General features: G+C 48.3%; 1 long non-coding RNA gene across 1 annotated transcript; it reads right to left on the bottom strand.

Moving 5' to 3' along the window:
• Positions 1 to 5,839: 5,839 nt before the first annotated feature.
• Positions 5,840 to 7,429, bottom strand: LOC131922532 (uncharacterized). Its single transcript, XR_009382306.1, has 2 exons — positions 7,095 to 7,429; positions 5,840 to 6,220 (listed from the first exon to the last, which is right to left on the bottom strand). It is a non-coding gene; the product is annotated as an uncharacterized LOC131922532 (long non-coding RNA).
• Between the last annotated feature and the right edge of the window lie 8,969 nt (positions 7,430 to 16,398).

Raw genomic sequence — 16,398 nt, 5'->3', positions numbered from 1 at the left:
AGTTCAGTTATTAGTTCAATTGACATGACATCAACGCTAGCCTTGGATTCATGCCTCCACTTCCGGGTGTCTTAGACACATCCCTGCTCCATGGGAGGGCTACTGTATTTCATTATAGCACTCCCAATGAGGAATAATCTTCGCCCCGGTGGACACTGGCAACTTCAAAGGGCCTCCTTGATTATCACCAAGCAGAAGTGCCACTGGCATCTGGCAGAAGGACAGGGAAGCTGTTGGCATCATATGTGCACACCACAGCCTCAGTGGAGCATGGTCCCACCCAAAACAGTAAGAGATGGAAAAGAAAGATCTTGGTCTTAAAAAGAAAGGGTAATGGAAATATTTTATTCCAGGAAAAGGGGGGAAGGGACTGGAAAGAAGTCTTAGTGGATAAAAGTGAATTCAAAACCCTTAGACGTGTCATTGAAGCCATTACCTAGTTGTTGTGTGACTTTATATATTAAAGGACTTACCTCTACTACCTCAGAGCATGGCTGTGTTTGGAGATAAGGCCTTTAGTGAGGTGACCAAGGCAAAATGAGGTCATAAATGAGTGCCCTGATCCAGTGTGATGGATGTCATCCCAAGAAGAGATCAGGAACCAAATAAACACAGAAGGTTGACCATGTAAGTATGACTGAAGGGAAACTCCCAAGGCTCTCTCACCCATGTTGACTACTCCCATGATGTCCATCCTTCTCATAGGGATGGTTTCCTGAGCCCAAGCCAACAGAATCCGGTCAGTATCTCTCAGGAAGTTCGGCACCCAGAACACTTGAGATGCTCCAAGGTGAATCCCTACTCTAAGACCAGCAGGGCAGAGCTTGTTCGGGTTTCCATGTCTCTCTTCCTCCTGCAAGAAGCCAAGACCTTAAAGGACACCGGGCTTCTAACGTTGTTGTCTCTCAGGTTGGCAAGGACTAACAAGGATCCCTGTGCTGGCTGGTTGTCAACTTGTCATAGTCTAAAATCGCCTGAGAAGAGAGTCTTGTTGAGGATTTGTCTTGTTTTGGTTGACCTGTGGGCATGTCTGTTGGGCGTTGTATTGATTGCTTTAACTGGTGTGGAACGATTCAGCCCACAGTGGTTGGCAGCATTCTATGGGTTTGGATCCTGCACTGTATAAGAGCAGAGAAAGTTAGCTGAGCACTAAGCATGCATTAATTCTCCCTCTGCTCTTCATAGGGGACATGGTGTTCCTGTCTCTGAGTTCCCTGTTACGATGGACTGTAACCTGGAATTGTGAGCCAAATAAACTCTTCCTCTGCTACACTGCATTTTATACTGTGTTCATCATAGCCACAGAAATCACACTAGAAAACCTTCTTCCTCCTACTTTAGGGCAATTGGATATAGAGGAGATTTTGAGATTGAGAGAAACACACATGGGATGGTAGGAAATCCAAGAGGAAATGAAGCAATTTCCTCATCACTGTTGGAGCAAGATAAAGGTCTGGCTGGGGTTAAGTATCATCATCCATTCTAGAAGAAATATTTTCTTTCAAAAGCCAAACCTGTACACATTTGAGGTTAAAAACTTGTCCTCAAGACAATCATGTTCGGGAGCAAACAGGAGAGATCCCACCAAACTAGGCACGAGCCAAGGCAGAGCCATGGTCTACAGAGCAGTGCTTTAGGGTCTGTGGTAGTTCTCCCAAGATGTCTCCCTCCTCACCTGTATGTGCGTGTGCATGTGCGTGCGTGCGTGCGTGCGTGCGTGCGTGTGTGTGTGTGTGTGTGTGAAGTCTGAGGTCACACATGCCTTCCTCAGTTCCTCTCACTGAACCTGAAGCTTTCCACATTTCAGTTAGACTGTCATGTGAGCAAGCCCTCAGAACCCTCCCGCCTTCACCTCCCCTGCACTGGAATCACAGACATGCTCTGTCACACCTAACTTTGATGGAGGTGCTAGGAATTGAACTGGGGTCCTCCTGTTTGTACTGCTAGCACTTTTCATCTCCCGGCTCTCCCTGCACATTCTCTATGGGATGATACAGTCCCTGAGGAGAGAAGGTAGTCCTTGAGGGTCGAGCACATTTTAGTCACCTCTCCAGCAAAGTTACGCATTACAGTTCTAGTGTTTCTCTTCAGTGGGAAATACAACAGACCATAGACGGTTTGTTTTTCCTAGGGAGTCTTTGTGGTAAGCGCTTCCCATTTCTGTAGCAGATGCCCTGTGATATGTCAACTTCCAGAACGAAGAGGATTGATTATTTTGGCTCATATCCCAGAAGTGTCAGCCCATGACCCAGCACAAGGCAGCACATCCTGGCGGCAAAGTGTGGCAGAGCAAAGCCAGGCACCTCACCCCTGGCGTGTGAACAGAAGAGGAAGGGGCTGGCGTTCCAAGACCCCCTTAGGTAGCCTGGCCTCCTCCTACCACAAACAGTTCTGCCACCTCCCAGGGACACAGTGGACTGGGGACTAAGCCTGTATTACAGTCACCGCAAGGGTCAGGCATGCTTTCCTAAACACTTCACATCTCATGTTCCCTTCTTTCTGAACCACAGAATGGGGCTGGGAAACACTGCAGCTCTCACACATTGGGCATTGCAGGGTTGGGCGTCTGATGGAAGGAACATCCTACCAATCAGAAAGTAGGAGGCAGGAAGTGCAGGGGAATGGCCCACTGCCTCTCTGTTGCTCCACCATGGTGGGGACTCTGCCCCTAGCTCCGGTCACAGGCAGCCCTTGTCCTCTCTCCCTTCCCGGCCTGTGGCTTCTGCCAAGTCACGAGCCCATCACCAGGCCCCACTGGAACACCAGTGGCTCTGCCTTGCTGATAATCAATCCCTCCTTATGCTCTCCCAGGATGTCATGGGATGGGTCCATGGGGCACTACTCAGCTTCCACATCCCTAGGTCAGTTTTCATGTGGTTTCTGCAGTAACTGACCAGAGGCTGAGCAGCATTTTTAAAAACCCAATTTGGGGAATGTAGAAAAGGAAGATCTTTCTCTGTTCTCAACTGTGACTCTGTGAGTTAGACTCAAAAAAGGCAGATTGACAAGAGAAAACCCAACAGCAAGGTACTGATATCTGCATCGTGGTTACACACGGAGGCACTCTGTGACAAGTAGCTCAAAGGCCAGAATTTGGACTGAGTAGCTGTGACTTTAATTTTTGACTTTAATTGTCAACTTGACGCAACCTGAATCATCTGAGAACAGAGTCACAATGAAAGATGGGCTAGCTCAGCTTGACTTATGGGCACTTCTGTTAGGAATACTGTGGATTGCCTTGACTTATGGGCTTGACTTATGGGCACTTCTGTTAGGAATTCTGTGGATTGCCTTGACTTATGGGCTTAACTTATGGGCACTTCTGTTAGGAATTCTGTGGATTGCCTTGACTTATGGGCTTGACTTATGGGCACTTCTGTTAGGAATTCTGTGGATTGCCTTAATGCAGGTGGAAAGACCTGCCCACCATGGGCAGCACCATTCCCTGGGTGTGTATCCAGGACTACGTAAACACAGAGAGGGAGCTGTGAATAGATAAGCATGCATGCATTAATTCATTGCACTCTGCTTTTGACTGTGGATGTATTATAACCAGCCACTTGAAGTTCTTCCCACCTTGATTTTCCCACAGTAATGATCTGTAATCTGGAACAAACCCTCTCTCCCCTAAGTTATGTTTTGTCAGGGTGTTTTTATCACAGCAACATGAAAAAAAGAACCTAGGTGTGGTAGTTCAAATGGTAAATGTCTCTGCAGATAGTCTTGAGCATTTGAACACTTCGTCCGCCACCGGTGACACTGTTTGGGGAGGTTTGGGAGGTATAGCCTTGCTGAAGGAGGTGTTCACTGAGGGCTTTCAGAGTTTATAGCCTCATACCACTTCCAGTTCTCTCTGTGTGTCTCTGTCTCTGTCTCTGTCTCTCTGTCTGTCTCTCTGACTGTCCGTCTCTCTCTCTCTCTCTCTCTCTCTCTCTCTCTCTCTCTCTCTCTCTCTCTCTCTCTCTCTCCTCCCTCTCCCCCCTCCTCTCTCTTTTTCAGCTTTGTGGTTAAAGATGTGATCTCTCAGTGGTCTGCTCTTGCCACTTGACCATCCCTCCATCTCGACATAACGGATTCTTACTCCTCCGGAACCATAATCCAAAATCAACTCTTTGTTAAACTGCCTTTGGTCATAACGTTTTATCACAGCAACATAAAAGTTACTAATACGTAAGACAACAACATCGTCACTGAAGGACAGTCCATCCTATAAAGCAGCAGCCAGACAAAGGAGGGACCTGTGAGTCCCCAGAAGTGGCAAGCCACAGGAGATAGATACGTGAAAAATGTCATGGTATAGCAGGGTGGTAAGAGCTGTGGTCAGACTCCTCTAATGTCACAGGCTGATATGTGTCTATCATCATCTCCTGATGAATTTCTAGCCCTCCTCACAGAAGAGGTGGAAACACATTCACAAATACATGCCCTGCCAGTAGACAAGTAAGTGGAGGGCAGACAGAGAGCTTCATTGTATCTGTTTCTTCTCAGTTACTCACAATAATCCTGATGCTAAAGTAGCACGATTCTGCCATCCATTCTGGGCATTCCAAGACCATATAGACACATTCGTCAGCTGTTAGTATAGCAAAACCCCAAGACAGTGAACTTAAAGACGAAGCATTTGTTTTGGCTCACAGCTTGGAAGGTTTGTGTTCGGTTGGCTCATTGCTTAAGGGTTGCAGAGCACATGTTGGAGAAAATGGTTTACCTCTTGAAGGTTGTACAGCAACATAAAAGGGAAGTTCCTGGAGTCCCACCGTTTCCCTCAAGGTCATATCAACTCAGTGAATTAAAACCTCACACCAAGCCCCATCCCTAAAAGATTCACCACCTCCCAATAGCACCACACGCTGGAAACCTTCAACATACAAGTGCATGGCGAACATTCTAGAAACAGACTATATCACTAGGAGACTTGCCATCCCTGGTCCTTAATTTAAAGTGACAAGACTTTTTTGGTGTAAAATGCAGCATATTCATACATTAAGCATATCCATACCCCAGGCTCCAGGGATTTCCAGCAGTGAAGGGCAGGAGCATTAATCAGGGCCCTGTGCCTTGCAGCAGAATTCTAGTTCCAGAGCCCTTCCCAGTCAGCCTCGAGGGCAACAGCACCATTAGTGGGCAGAACAGTAAACTGGGGTCTCAGCTCAGCTTGTGTATAGGTCCTCCATTGAACCCCAACTGCAAAGCCTGCCCTGAATGCTTCCCGAGGGGGGGGTGTTTATTGCTGAGGAAAACCTTGGATTAAAGGGCTAAAGGAATATGGTGTGGGTGGGGTTACCTGTAAGAGATGTTACCCTAAGCTGGCCACAAGGCAACAAGCAAGCAGTGTGCAAGCTGCCAGGGTTGGGAAACCCCAGAGAACATGCCGTGGGCCAGACCCCGCCGTCCTGCTGATGTTTTTATCAAACTCTCTCTGCGCGGAGGTCACTATCCTGTGCCTGCAGCAGCCACCTAGGAGAGTATGGTGACTGTGCACACTCGGAGTAGATTTTACATTAACTCATTTCCCCTCCCACCCAGAAGATTCTTTCTGCTCTAAAAGCATGCTTTTAAAGAAATTGCCACCAAATAGTCACAGCGAACTTGAATACTAACAAAACACATCATTAACCGTGTATACAACTTCCTCCCAGGACATTCTGTCCAGATGCAGGAGATGGTGAGAGCAGTTATTTACGGACCACCCTCCTCACTGCCTCCACTCACCCCTCACGTTATTAAATTGCCCCCAGGCAAAGAAATCAAAGCAGACTCTTTTTCTTCGGTTCAGCAAAGCTAATTAGTCAATAGCTGGTTCTGAAAGTGGAGCCGTGAAGTAAGACACTTCTTCACCTTTCATGTTTTGTTTTTACTTTCATTGTTGAGGTAACAAAACCAAGTTCAGGAAGGGAGGGTTTATTCTGGCTCGTGCCCCACAGGCACCATCCATCAGGGCGAGAGCCTGAGGCCGCGGGTCACATTGCATCTGTAGTCAGGAAGCAGGTTGCTGGTGCTCAGCTCACTTTCTCCTTTTTATACAGTTCAGAACCCCAGGTGATGGGATGGTGACACCAGCATTCAGGATGTCTTCCCTCCTCAAGTAAACCTCCCTGGATGTATCTTCACAGATGTGCCCAGAGTCGTTTCTCCTAGAAGATGCCAAATCCAGCAGAGTACAGTCAAGACTGACCAGAGTTTCCAGTGGTCCAAGTTGGTTACTCCAGAGTGATGTCTCCTGCCCGGAGGAACAGACACATTCAGAGGAACCTCCTAGTGGGCACAGCCCACCTCCACCTGCATGCTTCATCACACATGGCACGGCTTTCTGAGCATTGAGTGCCGGGTGCTGAAGCATGTCCCCCTGACGTATTGAGGTTATAACTCCTTATACCTGTAAACACTTAGGATGAGGTCACGTGGACCCTAATCCGATGACAGCTATCCTTTCAAAAAGAGAAAAATTGAGACACAAGCAGGCACAGAAGCGAGATGCTATGGAAGGGTTTTCTACAAGCCCAGGACAATGTGCTGGCTGGTCTTACATCAACTTGATACACGAACTAGAGTTATCTGAAAGGAGGGACTTGCTAGCCAGCTAGTCTAGTCTAATCAGCAAGTCCTGGATCTCAATGAGAGACCCTGTCTCAAAAACACAATATGGAAAGCTTCTGAGGAAGGTCACTGGGCCTCTACATACATGTGCACACATGTACACTCACAGGAACACACACCCAGATACATACACATATATATAGAAACACATGCATGCACACACATACACACTCACTCATGTGAGCATGCACACAAAAGTCAAGCATAGAAAACTAGACCATACACAAATCATTGCCCTCAATTTCCTTGGCAGGTGTCATTTCCCAAGAGCCCCTAGAGTGGTAGGCCACCAGCTCCAGAGTCCTCTTGACAAACTTGCACCAAGAGCAGCCACCCCACAGACAGAACCTTCCAGAAAACTTCAGTGCTCCCCAGACCTAAGATCTTAGCAGAAATATGCAAAACAAAAACAAGCAGATCCCAGTTTCCAGCTAAGCCTGGGGAGCCTTTGTTGAGACAGATCAAAGCTCCCAGGCTCCTTCTGTGGCTGTGTTTACCAGATGTGGGATTTCTAAGTCCCTTGAAGCAAAGAGGTGCAAGGAGACTCCTTCAGCACTTGACAGGTTGCTGTCAAAGGTGGCCTTGAGGTTCTGCAGGGACCTGGCTGCCTCTGGTGGAAACAGCATGGAGACACAAAAGGCTCTCCTGTGATGTCACAAACTTGGTGAGTTCTAGGCCAGTGAGAGACCCTTTCTCAAAACACAAGGTGGGCCAGATGTGATGGTGCATGTCTATAAACCCAACACTCAGGAGACAGGAGCAAGTGGGTCTCTGTGAGTTCAAGACCAGCCTGGTTTACATAGCAAGTCCTAGGCCAGCTAGGGATGCATAGACAGACTCTATCTCAAAAGTTCGAGACCAGAAAAACCAACCAAAATAAACAAAAAACAAGATGGATGGCACCTAAGGAATAGCACCCAAGGCTGACACAGCTGGACACATATATGTGTGTACCTGCACGCTCATGACCCCTGTTTATTACTCTTTTGCTCTTTTGGGGGGCCCGCCACTCAACTCCCAAATAAATCACACATGGAGGCTTATTCTTAATTATAAATGCTTGGCCTTAGCTTGGCTTATTGCTAGCCAGTTTTTCTGAACTTTAAATTAACCTGTCTGGGATGGCTGGCCTGTGGATGCTACAGACCTTCCTGCTTCTGCTTCCCAGTGCTGGAAATACAAGCATGTGCCACCATGTCCCTGTTTCAATGTGGATTCTAGGATGGAATTCAGGTCTTTGTGCTTTCCAAGGAATCACTTTGCCAACTGAGCTATCTCTGTAGCCCAATATTCTTAATCTTAATAAAGCCCTCCTCTTCTCCTGCCTGCTCCTCAGTTTCCACCCCAGCCTGATTTCAGATGTAAGTTTAAGGGTTGTGTGGTTGAATAGGAATGGTCCCATAAGCTCACATATTTGCATGTTTGGTCATTAGGGGGTGGCGCTCCTTGACAGAGGTTAGGAGGAGCAGCCTTATTGGGATGGGTGTGGCCTTGTTGGAGGACTTTTGTCACTGGGGGTGGGTTTTGGGGTTTCAAAGGCTCAAGCAGGCCTTCTCTCTTCCTGCTGCCTTTGGATTCAGAAGTAGAACTCTCAGCAACCACGTCTGCCTGTATGCCGCCACGCTCCCCGCCATGAGAATGATGGACTAAACCTCTGGAACTGTAAGCCAGCCCCAATTAAATGCTTTCTTTCATAAGAGTTACCATGGTCATGGTGTCTCTTCACAGCAATAGAACACTGAATAAAATGAAGTACAAAGACCCTCTTAGGATTTTGCTAACTCCAGCAAGTTGTATCCCACCCCAGCTCCTCCCCTCTGTGTTTAGTTTTATACAGAATAGCACACAACACATATGCATATAGATGTTGCCATGGTTAACCTTCATTATCAACTTTACCGTATTTAGAATCACCATGGAAACGCCTCTCTGAGCACATCTGTGAGTGATTTCCTAGATTTGGTTTATTGACGGGACTGGGGTCTCAGACTGAATACAGGGGAGAAAGTGAGCCAAGAACCAGCATTCATCACTCTGCTTCCCGAGTGTGGATGCAACATGACTTCCCTGCCGAGAGGGACTGCATACCCTCAAACTGTGGGTCAAAATAAGCCCTTAAATTGCTTCTTATCAGGTATTTGGTCCCAACAACAATAAAAGTAACTAACACGTAAGCATTGCAGCTCCAATGGAAGAGGATCCTGGCAGTCGGAAGGCAAGGAGTACCACAAAGTCACCATAAGCACAGCAGCTTACAGCCCTGCTCAGGGGAAGGTTCCCCAATACAACAACTCTGCCCTGGCAGGGGAGGGTTTTCCCAGAGAAGCTGTTACAGTTCTGTTCAGGTCCCCAGTGTGTAACAACTCTGCTCCACCAGGGAGATGTCCCCAGTGAAAGTGTTACAGTCTGGTCTGCTCCACTCCGTTCTAGTGAAAGATGTTACTTCTCTGCTGTGCCCATTCCTGTGAAAGAAGGTCTCACCCAAACCTCATTCAAGAGAGTTATTAGGAGGGAAGAATCCAGGAGGGTGGCTGCCTCTGCCAGGGTGGGAAAAGGCAGGAGCAAACTGAACAGGCACAGGGCTTATATAGGGCTTTTTAGGGGCAGAGTTTTTCCAGGGTGAAGATTTCCAGGATGGGAATTAGTCAGAGATTGGCTGGATTTTGTGCTCAGAGATTGGCTGGTTTCATGTTCAGGGATTGGTTGGTTTTCCTGCTTAGGGATTGGTTGGTTTTTGTATTGAGTTGGTCAGGGACAGAATGTGTTTCTTCAGCTCCAGTTTTAGGGCCAAAGTGTGTTTCTTTCACTGGCTGTGGTTTCAGGGCCAAGGTGTGTTTCTTTGGCTTTGGTTTCAGGGCCAAGGTGTGTTTCTTTGGCTCTGTTTTCAGGGCCAGGGTGTATTTCTTTGGCTCTGGTTTCAGGGTCAGGGTGTGTTTCTTTGGCTTTGGTTTCAGGGACAAAGTGTATTTCTTTCACTGGCTCTGGTTTCGGGGTCAGGGTGTGTTTCTTTGGCTGTCCCCTTGACCCTACAATACATATATATGTATCCCCAAAGCAAAACTCTAGTCATGTTTTCTATCTGAAGGAAAGTTTAGCATGTGTCTCCTGGATTGCTTCCTCCAGGATCCACAGTGGTTAAGACTTCCCCATAACTTTCCCCAGAGCAGATTCAGCCTCTGAGATGTACCGGCTCCATCCATGGCACAGCTGTAAGGTATGACCCAGGTGACATCCATTTGTCACAAACATCAGCCCACTGTTTCTAGAGGCTTAGAAAGAACTTCCATCCCAACATTGTCAGCTGACCTTGACTTCTCTCTAGACAGAATCTGTTTTAAGTTTCACGGATTTATGGACATCATGGCAGGCTTCTCTATTTTAGGCTCCTCTGGCCTTCTGGGGAGCCATGACAGGCTGACCCTCCTAAGGCATATGTGGCACCAGAGGGTTGTTCCTTGAAGTATCAGGTCTGTGCCTACCCTACTTAAAAGGTAGCTGGCATGGCCAGGAGGAGGAGACAGGACACCCCCACTCAAGGAGAAGGCAAGTGGGGAAGTGTTTCTTCCCAGGGACAGAGTTCACACCAGTGTGGGAAGCAGTGAGTTAACAAATCCAGGTTCCTCATGGATCTGGATAGGACTCTGTAGGGCCGAGGCATGGCCAGACTCAGTCTGAAAGCTGCTCCATGTAGTCAAGGGCTCTGCTCTTACAGGGAACCCTGGGACAAGGGGGCAGACACACACACACACACACACACACACACACACACACACACACACACACACTTTGCGTAGCACCTCCAAGCCCTCACAGCCACCCTCATTATGAAATGGGGCCATTTCCAACTTATCCCATTGCACAGATGAGTTAAGTAGAGGCCCCAGGGGAACATGCTGCTGAAGTCTCTTGGCCGAGATACCAGCTCAGGGGTAGCAGAACTGAGATTGTCACTTCACTATCACACCACCCCCAAAAGGGAGGTTGGGGATACACTCTGAGTCTATGTTAATCCTAAAGCTACCTCAGAATTACCACGTGTTTCTGTTCATTTGAAAGGCTTTGGTCTTTCTACTTCAAGAGTAAGGAGGTGGGTGGAAAGCAACTGTGGCCTAGAGACACATTCACTCGTGATAGTGTAACTTCAGATGCACACTCATGTCCTTGTTATAACGCAGGAAATGCAGAAGGAAGAGAAGGGACTGTGTCAGCCCAGCTGCTGTCCACGCAGAGGTGGACACAGGTAGGTGTTCATCAAGGTTCAAGACCTGATGTAAGAAGCGTGGGCGCCCCCCCCCCCCCCGAAAGCTCCTCTGCATTGCGGACACAGAGAACAACCTGTGCAACAGCACACAGCAGCCCTGTGAAGGGAGAGTCCAGCCTTGGACTGGGCACCATGAGCTGAGGCACCACGAGCTGAGGCACCACGAGCTGAGGCACCGTGAGCTGAGGCAGGTTGGCTTAGCTGCAGTTGGAGGGGGGTGGTGTTGCTTTGCTTGATTTTGGCAAAATGTCTCCTCACAGGCTCAGAGCAGAGGTGAGCGGAGGGAGAGAGTCACAATCAGCCCAGAGCTGAAAACAGAGTTGCCAACGAAAATAGCTTTAAAAGAAAAAAAAAGACACCAACAGCACAAGAAGAGCTCTCCCTGTCTGCCATCTGTCTGGCTGTCTGGCTGTCTTATTCAGTTTTGTTCTTCTCTCCCTTCCTCAGTCTCCATCTCTGCCTCTCTCTGTATCTCTCTCTCCCTCTGTGGATATCTGTCTCTCCCTCTCCCTCTCCCCCCTTCTCTCCTCCTCCTTCTCTCTTCTCTCTCTCTCTCTCTCTCTGTCTCTCTCTCTCCCTCCCTCCCTCTCTCTCTCTCTCTCTCTCTCTCTCTCTCTCTCTCTCTCTCTCTCTGTTGGTATCTCTCTCAGTCTCTGTTTGTCTCATTCTCCCTTTGATCCTCTCTCTTTCTCTCTCTCATTCTCCCTCTGCTGGTATCGCTCTCAATCTGCTTTCCCCGGCACATTCTATTCGAATTCACAGCCATGAAAACATGTTGTACTCACGCAGATGATGTCTCAAAACCTCGGAGGACTTAGAGCAAGAACTCCATTCACACACAGGCCTGAAAAACCCTGATTGGCCCTGGATGCTGTTGCCCCGGCAACATGACTCAAAGCTTCCTGCCTCACACCCCCACACCACCCCCACTCCCCCGGCTCAGCATCACCTACATTACTCTCACCGACACCACAGGTTATTAAAGCTGCTTAATGAACTCAGTTCTGACACAGAGCTCTTCCTCACTGTCACCTAGTAATGCAGGCAGCTGAATGTGCCACCTCTCAGGATAGCCTGTGACCCTTGCTGGTTCGTTCTCACCCTTTGGACCATTTGAAATTTAGGTCCAAATAGCACTTGGTGAAATTCTAAGGGAGGAACCAGAAGCTGCCCACATCATCTTCTGAAGGGATGATGAGAGTCCCTTTATCTCCCAGGGCACATGAATTTAATGTGAATAATGATATCATCTGCAACCAGGAAGAAAGTTGACTCAGTCCATTGGGGTTGCTGTAACAAAATGCCTTAGTCTGAGAGACTTATAAATAACAGAAATGTATCTCTTTCCATTCTGGAGGCTGGAAGTCTGAGGCAGAGTCTCCAGGCGATTCTGAATCTTCTGGGGACTCACTTCCTGGTAGATGTGGGTTCTTACCTTGAGCTCACATAGAGGAAGAGCAAGCGGTCATGGGGCTTCTCTTACAATGGACCTAACTTCATTCCCAAGGGATCCCCCTTGGTGACCTACTCACCTCCCAGAGATCTAACCTCCTCTTACCATCACCTTGGGCACAGGCTTTCAACCCCACCGCTGGGCTGAGAAGGGACATACATTGAGGCCACCTGCCAAACTGTCCATTGCTGGACATTTCTGGGGAGAATACAGACTGTGGACCAAAGTTTCTGGTGCTGAAAAGAAAAGCCATCTTCCCAACCCTTACCCTGGAGGACAGAAGGAAAGGGGAGAAAGCAAGGGAGATAGGGTTCAGGCCTCAGACACAGGCAGAGACTCTCAGCTTGTTCTGGGAACCCAAGTGGGGGAAATTATGTCTTTCTTTCCAACAGCACCTGATTGTATTCCCTCCATGGGACGTGCAGGCCATGGTCCCAGGGACACACTACCGGTCCTATGGCCTGGACACAAATACCATCTGTCCCTTTGCACCATGAGCTCCCTATGTCATATGCTGTTTTTATGGCCAAGCACTCAATAGCCACTTATCTTGTGTACTTTGCCTCTGTTAACTGCTGCCCACTACAAAAAGAAGCTTCACCTGTGACAGCCGCACTAGTCTGGAGTATAAAGGTAAGTATTTAGAGGGTACAGCCATTAAGACCCCAGGGGCGGTAGATTCTCCCCTAGGGCCTACACCCACTCTAGCCCTAGGGTCTTGGCCAGGTGAACAGTACCATGCATGGTTTCCTGCTGTGGAAAGAACTTTAAATCCAATCAGAAAGCAATTGGCTATTCCCATAACACTCATAGGCATAGTAACCTCTGGCTTCTAGGTAACACTCACTTTGATAACTGTATTTCAACTTGCATAGTTTCCTTTAACCTGTATGTATCTTTCCTGCCCTTGAACAACCTTTTTCTGAAAGATGGTATTCAGCTTCATATGTAAGTGGCTAAGGTGTCAGGAGTGAAATTTAATATCATTATGTCCACTATTATCCTCATCTCCACTCTAAGAACTCGGCCACTGGCCTCATTAATGCAGGTGGGAGACAGACTCTGCCAGCACAGTGGGATAATCCCTTTTCAAGGAAAACCCAACTTAAAAGCAAGCCACTGTCTCAGAGGCAGAAGGGAAGTTGAAGACGTTCCAAGAACGAAAGGCATTCACAGGCCTGTTCTGGCTCTGATAGGCCAAGGCCATGAGCAAGGACAGGGCCAGCAAGAGGCTTCGGGGTGAGGCCAGCAAACAGATGGCAAGATCGTGGGGCCTCCATTCACAACCCTGGGAACTGCACTCTGATAATGACCAGAAAAACTTAAATGAATCTTCTCGAAGCCTCCTGGGAGGAGCTCAGCTGGTCAGCTCCGTGATTTCAGTTCATGAGACCCAAAGCAGAGCCCCCGCTGAGCCATGCTGGCCAGCCAAGTTACAGGCCTATGAAAAGATGGGTGTCGTGGTGGGTGATAAGTGACCTGACCCTTCGCTCATCCTGGGGTTCCAGCATATGGCTCTGAGGACCCGTGTAGCCTACCCCACCTCCGTAGCTTGTCCCAAACTATCCTTATCTTACTCCCAGCAGAATGAGCTCTGTATTTTACTTGAGCTCCCACACATCCCTTTCCTAAGGTCCGTGGACCCGCACACATGGACCCCAGCATCACTTCTTCCCTAGGCTCCTCTGGGCTGTATTCGCTCTTTAGTGAGGCCAGCTGTTACCACTCTTCACTGGGCCCTGTGTTCTCTGCTTAGTACTCACACTTACTGATTTATTATCTAGTCTATTGAAGCAGTGATTCTCAGATAATAATGTTATTTTTGTCTGCATCTAGGGACAGTGGGAAATGCCTGGGACATCTCTGACTCCACCCAGAGATGGTGCTAGCATCCAAGGGTAAGGATGAAGGATACTATGGCATTTTCAACAGTCCCCTCACACTAAACCATGGCCCACCCCAAAGTGCCATGCTCCTAAACCACTAACTCCATAAGAACAGGGATTTCCTTTGCACCACTGTGTCCTGGTGACTGGAACAGAGCCTGGCACCTAGTAGGTGCTCCCTGGGTATGTCTGACTGGGCAAACACATGAGTGATGTTGCTTCGTGACTGAGGGTGTACCTGTCTGCCCATCCACACTGGCTTCTCAGTAATCACCTGTTATCTAACCTTCCTGAGACCCATGTCAGCTTCTCTTTTGTGGTTCTCCTTATCCTCACCACCATCGTGTGCTCCTGGATTCCTCTAGCATCCTCCACCCACTTCTGTGATGACCAGGTGTGTGCTGTGGGAAGTAGGGGTCTATGCATCCCCGCCTCAGAAAGGAGACAAAAGAGGCCGAGGCAGACTCTGTCCTCTCCCCTCCAACCAGCCTCCCTAACTTCCAGGCTGATTTTCACCCAGATTCCAGAGCTCCAGACTGGACGCGAGCCATGGGAGCTCTGCTCTCGGTTGGTGATGAGGACTCACATTTTACTCATTCAGACTTGCCTTATGAAGTAAGTGAACGGAACAGCCCCACAGTCACCACAAATAAACCCAGACCGCCTGGGAGCCTGCTGAGCTGTGAACCACGGGAAGAGGAGAGAAACATGAAAGGATGGTTCCCCGAGAAGACTTCCTCCCAGAACCTAATGTTCTGGAAAAATCTTCCTAATTAGTCATTAATTGGTACATTATCAGCACCATGTGCCAAGGATTAAGTGAGTAATTCCCATGATTGCTAGAGAGCAGAGTAATGCCTCTCACCAGCCAGGCGGCGGGGATAGCTCTCCCTAGCTCCCTAACTGCCACAGCCTGAGGCCCCCACAGCCTTCGTCTGCCTGTCCAGTCCCCAGCACAGAAAAGCCTTCCCATCCTGCAGGCTGCTTTCCCTCCAGCCTCTGGGTGTGCTCATGTTGAACACAGGTCTTACCTCTTAAAGGAGGCTATATTATTGTCTCAGCCTGTGTGTCCTACCTGGCCACTTTGTTTGGTACCTCTTGGCCATTCCTGTAGAACACTGTGGGTAATTTTAGCAGTTCCCATTGGTTCTGTAACAAAACTTATTTTAAACGACAATGATTCATGCCTTAATCACAGAGTTTATTGCACTGCCATTACCAAGAAATCCCTAGACTTTATTCTCCACTAAAAATAATTAAGGCATCTTCAAAGTCCAACCCTATGTACTGGCCAGAACTTTCTGTATTATCAAGATGGCTGCAGACGAGGGAATTATTAGGAGAGGTGGGGAGGAAAGGAAGGGGAGAGGGGGAAGGAAGAAGAGAGAGGGGGGAGGGAGGGAGACTATGGAATCAAAAGTCTTGTGAGTGTGTGCACACATTCACACACACAGGGGGTGTGCACATGTGCACATGGGTTTGCATACATGGTATGCATGTGTAGAGGCCAGAGGTTAATATTGGGTATCTTTCTCAATAACTCTCCCTCGTGTTTCGAGACAAGGTCTCAAACTGGCCTGGAATTTGCTGGTTTGGCTAAACTAACTGGCCAGTAATCCCCCGAGATCCTCTTGTCCCCATCTCCCCAGAGCGGGGGTTACAGGTGTGTTCTATAGCTTTACATGGGTGCTAAGGATCTGAACTCAGTTCTTCCTGCTTATATGGCAAGCACTTTGCCCACTGGGCTCCCTCTTCAGCCCCTCAGAAGTCGTGGGCGTACATGCCAGCTCTGTAAACTACTGGCTCAGTCAGCAGAAGTTCCTGTGGTCATTTGAAAGCCAATGCCCACCATGGGCTCATGTATTTGAAAGTTTGGTTCCCCAGCTGATTCAGTTTGAGGGAGGTTATGGAACCTTTAGAAGCCTTGCTGGAGGAGGTATGTCACCATGGGCGGGCTTTGACGGTTCACAGCCTGGCCTGCTTCCCATGTTCACTCCCTCTTTGCTTTCTTTGTGTAGCTGAGACATGATCTCTCAACTCATTACCCTCAACTACCCGCTGTCTCCCCTTCTTGCCATGATGGACTCTCCCATTGGAACCACAAGCAAACATAAAAATAAAAAAATAAAAAACAGCAACAAAAACAACCTCTGAAGTTGATTGTGGTGGATTTTGGCTGTCCTGTTTTATCACGGCAACAA

This window comes from Peromyscus eremicus, chromosome 12 (genome assembly GCF_949786415.1).
Source record: "Peromyscus eremicus chromosome 12, PerEre_H2_v1, whole genome shotgun sequence".
Taxonomy (NCBI): Eukaryota; Metazoa; Chordata; class Mammalia; order Rodentia; family Cricetidae; genus Peromyscus; species Peromyscus eremicus.
This window is presented reverse-complemented; position numbering and strand designations above follow the sequence as displayed.